The 15667-nt window shown below is 45.2% G+C and overlaps 2 long non-coding RNA genes across 2 annotated transcripts in view; both read left to right on the top strand.

The window, feature by feature from the left end:
- LOC120495733 overlaps positions 1-593 on the top strand; it is a 57513-nt gene extending 56920 nt beyond the window's left edge. The window contains exon 3 of the long non-coding RNA XR_005626135.1: positions 501-593. This is a non-coding gene — a long non-coding RNA (uncharacterized LOC120495733). The remainder of the gene's footprint in view (positions 1-500) is intronic.
- A 6382-nt stretch (positions 594-6975) lies between these two features.
- Positions 6976-15667, top strand: part of LOC120514025 — a 36888-nt gene continuing 28196 nt past the window's right edge. The window contains exons 1-3 of the long non-coding RNA XR_005630402.1: positions 6976-7026; positions 12572-12678; positions 13391-13535. This is a non-coding gene — a long non-coding RNA (uncharacterized LOC120514025). The remainder of the gene's footprint in view (positions 7027-12571; positions 12679-13390; positions 13536-15667) is intronic.

Here is a 15667-nt window from a genome sequence, read left to right as displayed (position 1 = left end):
TCTCAAGAGTTTCACTGGGTCTCTGTTCAATATTTTTCAGTTTGCATTGTTCTGATAAGAAGATGGTGAAGAGCAGCTGATTGCTGTTTCATAGATAAGATATGGCACCACTTTGGAGGCAGGTGAAGAATAAAATAAATAAAGCTTGTCGTCTCCTCCCAGGTAACTCCATTAATCAGGCAAAACTTTGTTTAGAACAGAAAAAAAAACCCCTTTTTTGGAACTCCTCAGCCATTATTAATTATTAAAATTAATTTTTATTGAGCAGGTTGTACATCCCCTGCTCCAAACATCTCAATCTTAGCAAGTTAATGATTGGACTTGATGATGTTCAAGGCCTTTTCCGAGGTAATCTTTTTATGAGCTGTGGATCACCGTGGAATATTTCCCCTAAAATTTTAAGTTCTTTCCATGAGGAAAACCAGGAATTTTCTAAAACTTGAAGGTGAACTTGAAAAAAAAACCCAACCCACTGCAAATATTTTCCTTGCTCCCCCCAGGTCCCACAGCCAGCAGTAAATGCCACCATCACTGCAAGAAGCCTGGTGAGCTGTGAAATAAAGATTGATCCTTCCCACACCAAGAACTGCCTGAGACACCCTGGAACTCCACACTTCATGTCCAGGTGGGTACGAAACTCATCAGTGCTCGTGGCAGCTGGAGAGTAAATTCCCATGTTGATTTTATACATGGAAATTTTAGACATTTTATACATTTATACATGAGAGGATGTGTGGAGCTGTGGTACAGCAGAAATTCAGGGTTCAGCTCATCCTGGGACACCTCAGTCCCCACAAAACCTCGGGATTTTTCTGGATCTCACAGGGGGTATCCCATGGCAGAAATTCTTGCCCTGTTCAGCCTGAGTGAGGGGCTGTAAAAGGTGGGGTGGAGCTGGTCCAGGAGCTGCACAGGCTCTGAATGTGGATCCTTGTGACCAACAGAGCCCCGAAAATTTTATGTACAGTGGTGGGAGCCTGCAGCTTTAATCCCCTAACAGTGTTCCACACTCAGCATTAATTAGAATTGTTTTATATATATATATATATATATATATAAATATGATAATATATAATATATATAATCTAGTATATACATTATTAGATATAATACTACAATACAGATATATTATATATATGTATTTTAATTATATTTATATTAAAATGATATATAATTATATATGCATATATAATATTATATATGTGTATATAAATGACATTTTTAATGTCATTCTAGAGGCTGCCACAAAATCTAAATTTTGTAATTTTTATTTAAAAAAAAATAAATTTACATTCTTGCTTTGAAAAGTATGCCACAAGCTTGGAAGGGCAGCATATAGCACCAATTATAACACAGCATCCATAGCAGCCATACAGGAAAAAGGATAGGACTATTAAGGCAGACTATTATTCCTTTAGAGATTTGCTTTCCTTAATTTGCATAGAACTGTCTTTGATTAAAAATTGCCTGTCACAGAAGTAGCTGGGTGATTTTTTTGGTAGCAGTCATCATTTCTCCTAATGAGAATATTTTTTATTCAAAGGTATGTTTTTATTCATTCGAGATGTTCTCTTTATTTTATTTATTGCTTGTAACTGAGTGTATTCAATTAGAAAACTGGAGATCCTGCTGTGCTTTAACTGTTGGTAATTGAGCTGCTCTGCTGCATTTCTGAGCTGCAGGTCTGCTTGGGCAAGGAAGAGCTGTGGGTTCTTCTGGCTGGAATAATTTTGTGCAGTTTTCCTCTGGAGAAGCTGAATTTCAGTCTGAGAGTCCTTGCAGTCAAAGGACAGCACTGCTGTGCAGTGGGCAGGGCTGGGAATGGAAAAAATATCCATTGGATGAGTTTTAACTTCTTCCTATTCCTTCCTTCCTTCCTTCCTTCCTTCCTTCCTTCCTTCCTTCCTTCCTTCCTTCCTTCCTTCCTTCCTTCCTTCCTTGATATAAATACTCTGATGAATTTTTAATGCAAGTGCAGAATTTGAAGCAGATCCGCTGGATTTGCTCTCCAAGTTCCATGAATTCTCCGATGGGTTTCTCAGCACAGCCACCACTGATTTGTTGAGTTCTTTTTGCAGGATGTGTTTTTGTGGTTGGTAATGGCTATTGACTGCTTCCTACACTTTTTTGTTTATTAGTCATAAAATTTGGACAGACAGCTGCTTATGGCTCGACCTTTACAAGCTCATCCCAGTGTCCCAGAAAACTGTCCCTGGTAAAGCTCTGGAGTTGCTGTTCAAAAGGAACCTTTTACAGCCTTGCAGTGCAATCTGCATCTCCCAGTGCTGAGTGCATTTCAGACATGCTGTGCCAGGCTGATGGCCTCGGTTTGGGAGCTGGGGGAGCTGCTCCCTGCAGCCTCACAAAGCTCTGTGGTCCTGTTCCCAGCAGATCCCAGCAGATCCCAGCACTCCAGGCTCCTCCCTGGGCTCTGCTGGATGCAGCTGCAGGGGCTGCTCACATTTCTCCCATCAGCTTTGATGCCTCCTCACCCCGTTGGGGTTCACTGAAGGGATGGAAGTGGCCAGAGCAGCGCCTGCCCCAGCTGGGCCCCTCACAGCTGGCCAGATGTGCATAGAAGGAGAGGTGGCACCACACAGGGAGAGCTTCACCCACCAGCTCAGTGCCAGCAGCAACACGGAACACCTGGGCAGAGCCTGCCCTGACTCCTAAACTCACTGAGCACCTCACTCAGGGACTTCAGAGCTCTGGCATTTCACGTTTTTGGTTTTTTTTTTTCACTTTTTTAAAGGCTAAAATGAAAGTTTTCAGACAGGATTCTCGTGCTTGATGCTTAAACCCCACTTTTTTAGTGCAATTGTTGCCAGTAAAATCTAAAATTTGTTATAAAAGAGAAAAACAGAGCAAGTGGAATTGAGCAAAGCAGCCTGATTGTTGATACTCTGAGATGTGTCAGTTTGAAGCTTTTTCAAGCACATTTTTGGTCCTGCTCCAAGTGCAGTCATTCCAGTGTTCCTTGAATGTCCAGAAATACAAAACAAGAGCACAGAGAGGAAAATAAACCCATTGCAGGCTTTAACCTCTGAGTTCTTCTGAGAAATATGGGAAATGCAAAGGAAAATGCTTAGAATTGTATTGGCAAAGTATAAATAATCACAAGCTACAGAGAGATCTGAAAGAAATAACTTGCATGATTTTCTGTCAAGTTTTGAAGGTTTTTCTGACAAATTGGAAGAGTTCTTTGGACACTTGCATTGATCAGTAGGAGATTTTGGAATGCAGATGGCACTAGGAATATAGGATGTTATTTCATCCTGCTGCTCTGACAGCTGAAGGAAAATGGAGAAGGCAGAAAAAACCCAGGATGAATTTTTGCAGGGCCAAATTTCCACTTAGTGGAGTTTGGATCGTTGCTCGGATAGTTTCATTTCCTCACATGCTGAGAGGGAAGAGAGGTTTCATTATTCCTCCTATTTTCCACAAATCATTAAACAATTAAGAGGTGAAATAAGCAGTGGGAAATGATGGGAAACTGAGGACACCAGTGCAGGAAAATCGCTGGGTTTTAGGCAGAACATGGAATGTTGGTGCTGCATGTGCATTTTTACTGTCTTGGATCTCTCTCTCCAAGCTGGACACATGAAATCATTGAATCAATAGGGCTGGGAAAGAGCTCCAAGATCATCAGTTCCAACCTTTGGCCACCATGTCACCTGAGCCATGGCACCACGTGCCACCTCTGCTTGGTTTTTTGAACACTTCCAGGGATGGTGACTCCACCACTTCTCTGGGGAGCCCGTCTCAACGTTTAACCACTCTTGCAGTGAATATTCTCTCCCAGTATCCAACCTGAACCTTCCCTGGCACAGCTGGAGGTCCTGTCCCTTGCCATCAGTGGCATGAACCAGGAAATCCCATATTTCTGTCGTGGTTAGGGGCAAATGTGCTCCCTGCCCACGCCCCTTGTTTTTAGAGCAGGAATCTTCCACTGTTTGGTGTCCTAAGCTGTCACCTTGTTCTTCTAAGTTCTTCTCAGCCTTCTGATGTTTACATTTTTGTAAATGGAGTCTCCCACGCGCTTTTACGTAAATAATTATTGTTTTATATTCTTCTGTAGAAGAGGAGAAATTTGATGAACTGCACTTTCATCCTCCAATCTACTGTCACTTTTGTAAGTCTATAAGTATTAGAGTCAGGAAATAAACTTCTCCTTCTCCTTCTTCTTCTTCTTACCTTGGAGTTTCAGTGTCCACATTGTTTTATTTCATGTCCTATTGCGACACTAAGCATTTCTGAATCTAAATTCTGGGGTTTTTTCCTGTGGTCCCTCTCAGCCTTTGGTTTTTCCATTTTGTTCCTTATGTATAAGAGGAGCCAACTGGTTCCCCTGCCCACGTTGTGCTGGAGGCTCAGTGCTGGCCCTCTGAGCGGAGCTTTCTTCTCCCTGGGTACAAAGCTTTGCTGGGAATTAGTTAAACCTCTGAGTCAGAGGAGTAATGAGTGGTTCTCAACAGCATTAAAAGGCAGAGAGTACCCAGGGCAGCCGGCATCAAGGAGCTGCTCTGCTCTAAAGAGCTGGATTTGCCTTTTCCCGAGATCTTCCCTCACTTCAGTCGCCTCAGAATGGAAGGGATTTCGCTCAGAAGTGCTCACACTTGATCCATCTGTAATTGCCTGCTGCTCCAGAGCAGCGCTTCAGCTGCCAGCTGGTTTCACCCAGGCACTCCTCACTCTTCAGAGCAGCAGTCACTGTCCCCTTGGAACACTCTCCTGCCATCCAGGGCATGCCAGCTGGGATTATCGGGCTCCCTTCCTCTGCCCAGCCCTGGGCTGCTTCCCAAATCCCTCTGGGACACTTCAGAGCTCCGAGGCAGTGCTGGCTGGAAGGCTGAGAGCTCCTCACCTGCTCTTAGCAGGAGGTCACTGGAGTAATTTGCACAAAATCCCCCAAATGGCAGCGTGGAATTTGTGCCACTCTTTGTCAGCTGGGAACTAAGGATGGCTTAACTTTTATGTTTAATCCATAATGAGGTATTGATCTGGAGACAGGAGCTGCTTCCTAGGTGCTGCCCCCAAATTTTTATGTCTTGATAGACACCAATCAGGTACAAAATAATGCACGTGTGCTAAAAAAGCAGGATTGTCTCCAGGAAGGAACCCAGCCTTCTCTTCCTGGAGATTAAGGACATGGGGATTTAACTGCAGTAAAATTGACTTGGATTTTTTTTTTAATGTGGCTTCTAGAGAACTAAGCACAGATGATATTTAAATTATCTTAAAAATAGGATTATATCTCTAAAAAAAATTCAAAAGCAGAACAAAATGAGCTGCCTTTCCTCTGAAGGCTCTGTCTGCAAAGGTCCCCAAAGCTGTGCCAGCCCACGGTTGCTGAAGGCTCACGATGAACTCCAGCTATTTATAACTGGGAATTGTAACTGGACCCTTGCTGGATAAAGCTTGAGCTTGAGGATTGGGATATTTTGTGGTTTTTTTGGGCCCATCACAGCAGCTCCTGAGGGCTGGATGAGCTGGAGATGATGTGGGGGCTCACATCTCTTCACTCTTCTGCTGCTGCAGGGGGGTCTGATGCGACCTTGGGGTTGTCTGTGCACCACCAGTGATTCCAGAAGCCATTCCTGCTTCTCTAAGGCTGAATCTTAGGTTTTTCCTGAGCACAGTTTGTGCCTGCATTGTCCACTGTGTTTAATAATCCAGAAAAAAACTGGGACTATGTGAGCGGTTCTTTATTTCTTTCCTTCTAACAAAAAGTCTGCAGTGCTGCTTGGGAAGGTCAAGGCTGTTTGACACTGCCAGGATGCTGGTATTCTTGGAACAACCATCTGTTCAGAACACAGTGAAAAATCGGTTTGTGACTGCCCAAAGTCACTTCAGCTCATGAATAAAATTAAACAGAAAAAAAAAATGCACAGCAGTGTTGTACCATCAACAACAGAGAAATTTCCCTTTGGAAAAATCAGTTTTTCTGTCCACAAATGCCCATTTCTGTCTGTGAGGGGAGGAGTGATGGTTTGTTTGTGGTGGGATTCAGGTGTTCTTGGCCAAAAGGGGGACATGGATATGACACCCTTGGGACTGTCACTGTGTGACCAGAGGAATTGGCCAACTGGGAGCTGGAATGACCTGCACAGGGGCCCTGGGATGGAGGGCAGGACACACCAACCCCCAGAGCTGGGAATGAGATGGAAATCTCCCGTGTGCTGCGCCCCCAGCCCAGCCACGAGCTGCTTGGTTTGCCCTTTCCCCTTTCTCTCTGTTTCACTTGTACATTTTATGAAATTGTGTAAACTTTGGCAGATTGAGTGTCTTTTTTCCATGTCTTTGTTCCTTTTCTTTCTTTCTTTCTCCCGGCAGTTTCAGTATTTCCTCATCTCTGCCTTATTCTTTTTAATGATTATTTACCAGCTGCCGCATTTTCATCTCTCACTCTGTTCTTCATCCCTTAAGGCAGGATCCAAAAATATGATCCAGTGATTTCTGCAGGTTTTGTGTTTTGCTGGTTGGCCCCAGAATGTGCCACATTTTGATCCCTGTGATTTCGAAAGCAAACTGGACATTGTAGGCAGGCAGGGATTGGTCTCTGCTCCCAGGTAACAAGAGGTAGGACAGGAGGAAATGGCCTCAGGCTGCACCAGGGGAGGTTTGGATTGGATATCAGGGAAAATTCCACCCTGAAAGGGAGGCCAGCCAATGGAACAGGCTGCTTGGGGAGGTGGTGGAATATCCATCCCTGGAGGTGTTCATAAAACCTGTAGATGTGGTTCTTTGGGGCATGATTTAATGTGGGTGTGGCACTGCTGGACAATGGTTGGACTCAATGACCTCGGGGGCTTTTCCAGCCTTAATGATTCCATCATTCCATGATTCACACACCAGCTTTTCTGGTTTGGGTTTTTTTTTTTTCCTTTGATAATTTGAGATTTTCTTGCTGCTTAAATTAGTGAAAATCCTTTTCCCTTGGATGAATGCCTGTGTTTTCCAGGTGTGCTGCTGTGGGATATTCATGGGGATATTCAGTGCTGCTTTTTGGACAAACTTCTTGATACAGTGAGTAGAAAATCCCAGCTATAATATGGAAGGCTCTGTATAATGGTGTGGTTTAGAGAGGGCTGGAATTGTCAAGGCCAGGCTGGATAGAGCTTGGAGCAACCTGGGATAGGGGAAAGTGTCCCAGCCCATGGCAGGGGGTAAATGTGAAAATCATAACCTCTGGTGAGATACTGCATATGGCAGGCTGCTGAGAATTATTAACATTACAAAAAAGCTTTCTGGTGTGGGAAGTTTCATTAAGAGTTACATCTCTGAGTTCAGTCCCAATTTAATAAGAGATATCTCCAGCTTCTTAAAATTTAATTTGATAGTTTATGAAGAAAATAATTAAAGCATATTGTGGCATCAGTCACTTTTTATTTCAGAGAAAGTCTATGAAAAAAGAACCATTCGTAGAGCAGACAGTTTATATTGGACTGGAATTTCATTAGTCCTTATTGACAGAACATTCACTAATCCAAAGTAAATGGGACAGAAATGATGGGGAAAATAATAAAGGGTAATCTTGACCTTGAGGCGATAGAAAATGGAAGTTGGTGGAATGTTTGGAGAGGTTGCAGCTCTGTGGGGAAAGATGATGTTTCCAGTTCCTAATAATGAACTGGTGCTCCCATCTCTGGGAGATAAAGAGGTAAACCAAGGGTTTGGGGTTCTTCAGTCACACCAAACAGTGCGTCAGGCAGGCAGAGAATCCTGGGACCGTACAGTTGTAAAAGACCTCTAAGGCCATCAAGTCCAGGTGTCCTTCCATCTCATGGTGTCACCTGAGGGCAGGTGAGCAAAACACAACCTGTGGGATGTTCTTCAGTCACCAGAGCCCTGATTCCTGGTCAGGACAAGCTGCTTATACCCTCTTGGCAGACTTTCTCTGACTTTCCCTGCACAGTTCTGCTTTGGAAATCCAAAATTAGAGCACCTTTTTTTGACATAAAACTTTTTGTGGCTCTTCCCAAGTCTCTGCCCAGATAATATTCACAAGTGCCTCATCTGCAGGCTACACCAATAGGTTTCAGAGAGTGTCTTGAAGATTGGATTTGCCTCTGGAATGGTTTTAATCAAACTATTTTTTCCTGTCACTTTTTGGACACTTTACAGCCTTCAGTGACTGCCTTGAATCAGGTCCATAAGAACGTCTGACAAGCCAAAAATAGATTAATCTCAAGCCTCTGCTACAATTACCACTTGGATTTCTGTATCACTTACTGCCTAAGTGGTTTACAAGCAATTACAGTTTAAATCCTTGGAAGGAGCCTTCCCATGGAGCTGTCCAGAGGGAAGCAGAGCACGGGGAGGACCAGCCCTGGCGTGGGCACAGGGGATGGTGCTCCACTGCTCATCCAGCCTTAGGAGACTTGCCCGAGGGAATTTGGGCACTAAAGGAGAGCCCAGGGCTCAGCCCTGTCCTGGAGTGGAAGCTGGGTTTAGCTGGGCTGGAGCCCTGCTGCTGACAGCCCTGAGTCTGTCCTGCCTGCTGGGCTCAAGCCAGGCAGGTGGAAGGACAAAGAGAAGTCATTGCTCAGTAAAACCTGATGAGAAAGATTTAGGATGTGTTGGGAAGTTTCTTGGATAAATCACAGTTAATCCCTCCCTTGTGGCTCCCTCACAGCCAGCAGATTCATTGGGGGTGCCAGAACCTGGTGCTGTCACATCCATGGCCTTTCCTGTGCCATTACCCTGAGCAGCTGATAATATGAACATGAAGTTAGGAATCTCCTGAGGACTGTGTTTAATAAAGCAGCTGGGAGGCTGCCAGCAGTCACAAAGAGATCCCGAGCTCTTTACATCCACATTTTCATTACCAGTTTTTGGATTTCGAGGGGTACTTGGTTCAGATACCTGGGAATTGTTTTGGTGAGTGATCCCCTGTGAAATCAGGATTGCTTTAGAGCTGGGGGACTGATGGGATGTCAGGTGCACTCTGGCTGTTTTGGCTGGATGCAGGCAGGGCAGTGCTGAGGCCATCCCTCGGGAGCAGAGCAGGACAGCTGGAATTTCGTGTCCCTAAGCCCTGTGACCAAGGCAGAGCTGGCAGCAGCTCAGTGGAGGAGATGGCTGGATAACCTCTCATCTGTGGGGAGGCCACAGATGGATTCCCTGAGGTGTTGCTGGTTGGATTCAATCAGAATTTGGGACAGGGAGAGCAGTGTTGGTGAGGCTGGGAGAGCTGGGGCAGCAGAAGGAGGCTGAGGAGCCTGGGCAGGCACAGGGAGTGGGATGGAGTGTGTGCCACCAAGTGTGGCATGGATAATCCTCATTACAGCTGGAGAGATGGAATGCAGCCCTGCAGTGCCACATGTGGCTGCTGAAACCTGGACAATGTTTGTTTAAACACCCTTGAACAACGGGGACTTTTAAAAAGCAGGATTTTGTTCACTTCACAAGATTAAATTAAACACAGCATTACCATCTCTGCCCCCAGCCCTGAATGCCAAAAGGCAGGAAGAGGATCAAAAATCTCCAATTCCTTCTGGAGGAGGTGCCAGCAATGAGATATGAGCAAATATATATTTATAAATGTATATATTGCAAGCTATTCAGAGCAAATCTTCAATAGGAAACCCTCAGTTTCAAACTTCGTTATCACCAGTGATGGTCCAAGTGTGCTGTTTCATAGTGGAGCAGGACTACACCATTATCCTGCCTTTTCTTCCCAGAAATTTGCACTGTGCAGCACTATAAACCTGAATAATGCAAGTCCTGTTGGAAAGACATCTTATTTTTCCTTCTAGGTTGCTTAATTAATTTCTTTCGACTTCTTTTATACTGTTTGATGAATGTTATTTCAAACTACTGTCAAAGGGAATGTGAGGAGGGAAAAATGAGCCACCTACACACTGCTTCTAATACAACTGTATCACCCTTTGAAAACCAGGGAATTAATAAAAAATAGGTGTTAGCCCATATGCTTGACAGGGAGCATTTGGAATTGTCAGGCATGTTTCTACCCTAATTATCCTTGTCGGGCCATTTTGTAAACTGAAAAATTCCCCAAGTTAAATAAAAACTCAGAGACAGGCCAGGATATTGAAAGCTGCACTTTCAAACCAGCAAAACAGAAATTGTTCTTGTTTGGGTTGTTACCTCCCACCCAGAGGCCTCTCACAGCATATTGCCATGGAAAGCGAAATGAGCACATCTGGTGGTGTTATGAATTGGGTTTGTTTGAAGGTTATTGGGCATCTCTGAGGGAAATCTAACAAAAATGGACAATCTGCAATGTTTCAGTGTGGGAGAAAGCCTCCAGGTGGAATTGCAGGGAGAGGTTTTCACGTCCCTTCATTGTGATGATTAAACTGAAAGGGTAAATATGGGATATTGCTGCTGCTTTGGGCTCTGCTGGGATTTGGGGTGTCTTACACTGGCACAGCAACAGCACCTCTGCAGTGTTTATGGAAGGGAAAAGGGGGTGGCTGTGGGGTTTTAGGACGAGGATGCAGCTCCCCCAGGGAGAGGTGGCACTGGGGTGGCTGGAGGAGGTGGTGATGGCTGAGCACACCCCAACAGCAGGTCAGGCTGCAGGCAGAGATGAAGGTTGGGGTATTAAAAATTAATTAGGCAGATTCCTGAGCTGGGGGCCCCAAGGCAGGGCTTTCAGGCAGGTCAGCACACACAGGTTCAGCTGCTGCCTGCACACTGTTAACAACACACTTGACTTAGGGTAGCTGCTGCTCCCAGCCTGGCTCAAGGGGGCAGTTCCCCCCTCACAATTCTGAAGGAATAATTCATGGGCAAAGTTTGTCTTTTTCTCATGTTTGTATTTCCCATTTCAAAAGTCTGTGCTGAAAAATTTATCAAAATAAGCCTTTTTCTTTAGTTCTTTCCTGAGACCATAAGAAAAGCTGCTGCTGCCTAATTGGAGGTTCCCAGAATCATCTTTCTCCTGTGAATACACACAATGTTCATGTTGTGCATATTTGCCGTAGATTGAGTGGGTTCCTTCTTTAAAACTTGCTGTGCTGATGAACACTTCTCCCAGGAGAGCTCCCCTTTCAATATTTGTGGAAAACGCACAAAGGACAAGGACACAGTTGAAGTCTCTTAATTTGCAAATGTCTCTGAATATTCATAATGCCTATTTTCATATTCATCCATTTTTCTCCTCTTGTTAAGGCAGCATGCCTGTTTTAAGGTAGAACACATCTGTCACAGTTTGTTTTGTCATCAGAAACGTTAATGCTGGGGAAAACCAGTGCAAAATTGATCACAGAATTATCAGATTGGTTGGGTTGGAAGGGACCTTTGACATCATCTCGTTCCACCCTGAACTGGCCAGCAGAAATCCTGCTGTCTGCCTTAATAAAGTCCTGATTCGTGGAGGCTGATTCCTGCTCCAAGTGGAGGGCAGAACTGGTGAATATTGTGGTCAAAGACAGATTTTGGGAGGGTCACGGAGACCCCCGCGCTGCATTGGGAGAGCTCCTCCTTCAGTGGCTCGCTTCTCATCGCTCTCAGCAAAATGAAATCACCAAGTGTTTAAAGGAAGGACAGCACGAAAAGCACTTTGGATCCCCTCAGAAAGAAATTAATTTTCCGTTTGAACCCAGAGCTGCTGAAGCCATCGCCCGTGTTGCCTGCACGGCCCGCGGCATGCAGCGCTCCTCGCCTTTCATCTGCTGCCTGTCGACAGCTCCTCAAATTGTCTGAGGGGGAAATTTCCTCCCACATCTTATTTGAACAGTTTTTTTCCCTGAGAAATGTTGCCAACAAAGATTACTTCTCTTCAGGGCTGGCAAACACTATTTCTTACCTGGTGGCTTATTGAGAATACAATTGGAAAAAACATGATAATGTGTTACAAACAGCAGGATGAATAAAGGGAGGAGGGAGATTTTTTATCTCTCCCCCATTAGCTGCAGACAGGGGCAGTTCCTACTCTGATTATCTCCAGTGTGCAGTTTTTCTCAGTGAACCTGCTGATTTAGCTGGAAAGCATCGAGTGTCACGGGCTGGTGGCTCCACAAGGGCAGGGTGGTGGCACGTGGAAGGTCCCCACTGTCCCCTGTGCCTGGCACTGTTCCCTGTGGTGAGGCACTGCAGGGAGCCCCACATCTCAGGCTTTGCTGTTTTCCATGGTCTTTGTGTTCTTTCCTCCCTGCAGGCACAGATGTTCTTCCCCTGGAGTGTCCCCACTTCTCCTCTGGGCATTTATGGACTGGGTGCTCAGAGGGATTCCCTGGGGGTGCTGTGGTGCAGCAGCTCTGGAACCTGCTCTGGCAGGTGTAAGAGGGGCATTTTGCATCCCTGAGATCCTTCCAGATGCTCTCCAGAACAAGAGGGCTCTTTAGACTTTCAGCCTGTGTTTATTCTCCCTCTCTATTTCAATTACCTAAATGTTTGTATAATTCAAAAATTGATTTCAGCCCAGCAAAGCTCCTGACCACACTCTGAGTTTTGTTTGCTGCAGAGCCCATAAGTAACAAAGCAACCACTTCTTTATTGCAGGATAAAAGCCCATCTAAGAGATCAGCTGTCAGGAGGAATGTGGCACTCTGCACCATTTCCTGGGCATTAAAACTTCCATTTATTTTCAAATATTTTGCAGACAAGCCGGCACCTGGTGTATCGACCGAGCCATTAAATCACACAGAACTCCTGTCTGAGAGAGTTTTGGGATTGCTGTGCCACCCAAACCCTGGCTGGCACTGCAAGGTAAAAGAAGAAGCATTCACTACTAATATTTTTCCTCCAGGCCATGGCTCACTTGCCCATGCACTGTTTGTGTGGCACTTGCCCTGGTGAGTGAAGGCCTGGGCTGTTCTGCCTGGCACTGAAACACGTCCTTAAGGCTCCCTGAAATATAGAAGAAGACAGGGATTACAAGTCCTTCCTGAGCAGCCAGAACAGAACCCATTAAGGTATTGCAAGCCATGCAATTCAATGGCCCTGAAAGTATAATTTGATTGTAATTCAGGAGGTTACTAAAAGGAAATCCATACCAGGCTGAAAGATAAGCGAAAGCGAGGAGTGTATTTACTGTGAGTGCTGAAATGTGAGGTGTGCGAGTCCCTTATCTCCTTTGTCTGCACTTTATCACCACTGAAGGCAAGTAAAAGGGGAATAATATCTGCTTCACAAGAGAAGATTGGATTAAGTTTTCCCAGCGGTCTTGTGGGAGTTATTTCCATTTTGCTCCTGCCTGGATTAGCCTCACTCCTTCAGGCTGTTTCCACATCTGCAGGAGAAGGTCCTGGCTCAGGGAGGGGAGGGGACCATGGTTGGTGTGTTGGTTCTTCGTGGAGGAATTTGCCTTTGACCTCTGTAAAGGAATTAGGAGACCTACAACCTCCTCCCTGACTCTTTTCTTTTTCAGATCCCTTTTTGATATGCAACCTTTTTTGTCTGGCAGTGTTACCTCTTGCAGGTGTTTGTTAGAACCACTATTTGTGAGAAGAAACCTGGGTGTGCTCATTTCTTGCTGAGGTTCCCCTCACTGCCCTTGTCTCCAGCTCCAATCCCTCTCTGCAGAGACCTGCCTGACTCACTGCACAATTTGGAAACAGCCCCAGGTATTTTATCCCTCTATTTTATCCCTCTATTTTATCTCTGGTCCTGCTCTGGACACTGAAAGGATACTGCTGCTTCTGCTGGTGGGATCCAGTCTCCCTCAGTGCCTCCCTCTGCCTGGATTCCATGGCAGTGGGAGTGGTGGAGGCTGGCTGCAGGGTGTTCTCAGCCACAACTGTTTGCTTGGGTTTGTTGAGTTATCCAGGCAGAGGCTGAGCATGCCCAGGAGGTGATTTTACACCTCACACACATTTACTTGCCAGATATTCCCATTTTTCCTTAGCCTTTTTCACGTATAACTTGCTTTATGTGCACATGGGTGAAAAAGAGAAGGCACTTGTGGGGTGTTATGTTTTATTCCAGGGATGGCTCAGCTCAGAAGTGATCACAGACAGGCACTCGTCACTTCCACACAACTCCACACTGCTTGCAAAGAGAACAGGGGAAACCTCTGCAGCTTGTGGCCTCTGACAGGTACCTGCCAGGCAGTTTGTAGCTGAAATGAAGGGCTGATTTCCCTGGTTTTTCATTTGGAGGAGGCAGGCAGTGGTTCTTTGCCCACTAATGGCCAGTGCTGACCAGCACAAGTGCCCATTCCTGCCAGAGCTTTGATTTTCAAGCACCATGTGTTTCTTTTTCTACCACTTTTCTCATTTCTCTCTGGTTACTGTTGTAACTGCTGCATCTTCTTTGAGCTCCTGGGCACTACAAGACATCTCCTAGATGTTGAATCTTGTCATTTTTGATAAATCTCTGTGAAGCACAGAGCTCAACTGAAACTGCAGCTCAGCATCCTGAAGTGCCAGTTCAATCTATTTCTAGCCTTGGAAAAAAAAATAGAACAGGGGGGGCAGCAAAAAACCTCACAGCTTTATAGCAGTAATAATGGTGGGGATGAGTTGGATTTCTGAAAATAATTTAATCCCTGGAGTATTGGAGATGGGTTTTGAGTGTCAGAGCCTAAGGTAGGGCAATGTCCTATTGTTGTGGCTTGTATTAAAACAAAGAAACCTTTTTCCTCTGGAAGTTCATTAAAGTTCAGTTTTATTTTACCATTTTCCAGACTGAAACCACAAGCAGAGCAGCCTTCTGGAAATCCTGGGGTATTGGTTTTGCCTTAGTACTGTCAGATCACCTGGGCACTGCCCTTCTATGGTTGTATCTGAGTTTGGGATCTGGTGGGATTCCTTGTGCTGGGGAGAGACCATGGCAGTGCCTTTTAAGACGTGAAGAGCTGGAGAGAGCTTTTAAAGACAGAAATGGGGCCTGGCTGCCTTTTTGCAGCCCACAAAATGAGGTGTCTCTGCCTTAAACTTTGAAATTTCCTTTTGGTTTCACCACAAGAGGACAACTTTCACTCCTGATTGCACAACAACGCAGCAGTTGGCATCACATTAAATGTCAGATGAACGCCACAGAGAATGAGAATTTAAATTTGGCAGCAGTGGCTGCCTGGGCCTCGGGACCAGGGTTATTTCCTCCCAGATGCTGATCAACAGCTCCATGGCTCTGGCTGGCTCCAGCTCTCCGAGAGGCCGTGGCTGATGGGAGACAGGGCACTGGAGTGGTGTGCCATGGCAAAACCCATCCTTCTGCTCCAGCCTCTCCGTCTCAGGCACATTCCAGGCTTTGCTTGAGCTGTTTTAGGACAAACCCCTTCTTTTCACCTGCTTTTACCTGTGGACTCCCTCTGTGCCCGGACATCTCTTTGGCGTCTTTGGGAATCCCTGGTTCAAACCCAACTCTTCAGTCTGATGTCTTGGCAAGGTTCAGGCCCTTCAAAACATCAGCCCTGATTTAATATTTGGGTTGCTTCAGGTTTCTCTCCAAATACCATTAATTACTAGAAAATCTACAATCATATCTTTAAATATATAGGATCTCCAGAGGTACAGGTGGATGTGTCTGTGTGCATTTGAGGCAGGAGTTAGGAATAAACACGATGCCCACCTGTTTAGCATTCAACTTCATCCTTCCTAACTGCCATCTTCATTTGTACTCTGGTTGTGACATATAAATCAATGCCCCCCAAATGAAATTGCTTTGTCTAATAATCCTTTGTGCCAGGGTTATCAATAGTTCATTAGTCTTACTTTGCATCTATCAATGAAAGGTGGAATTGAGAGAGAGAGAG

This window comes from Passer montanus, unplaced genomic scaffold, assembly GCF_014805655.1.
Source record: "Passer montanus isolate IOZ18808 unplaced genomic scaffold, ASM1480565v1 scaffold9, whole genome shotgun sequence".
Classification (NCBI taxonomy): Eukaryota; Metazoa; Chordata; class Aves; order Passeriformes; family Passeridae; genus Passer; species Passer montanus.
Note: the sequence above shows the minus strand (reverse complement) of the source record. Positions and strands in the feature narration are given on the sequence as shown.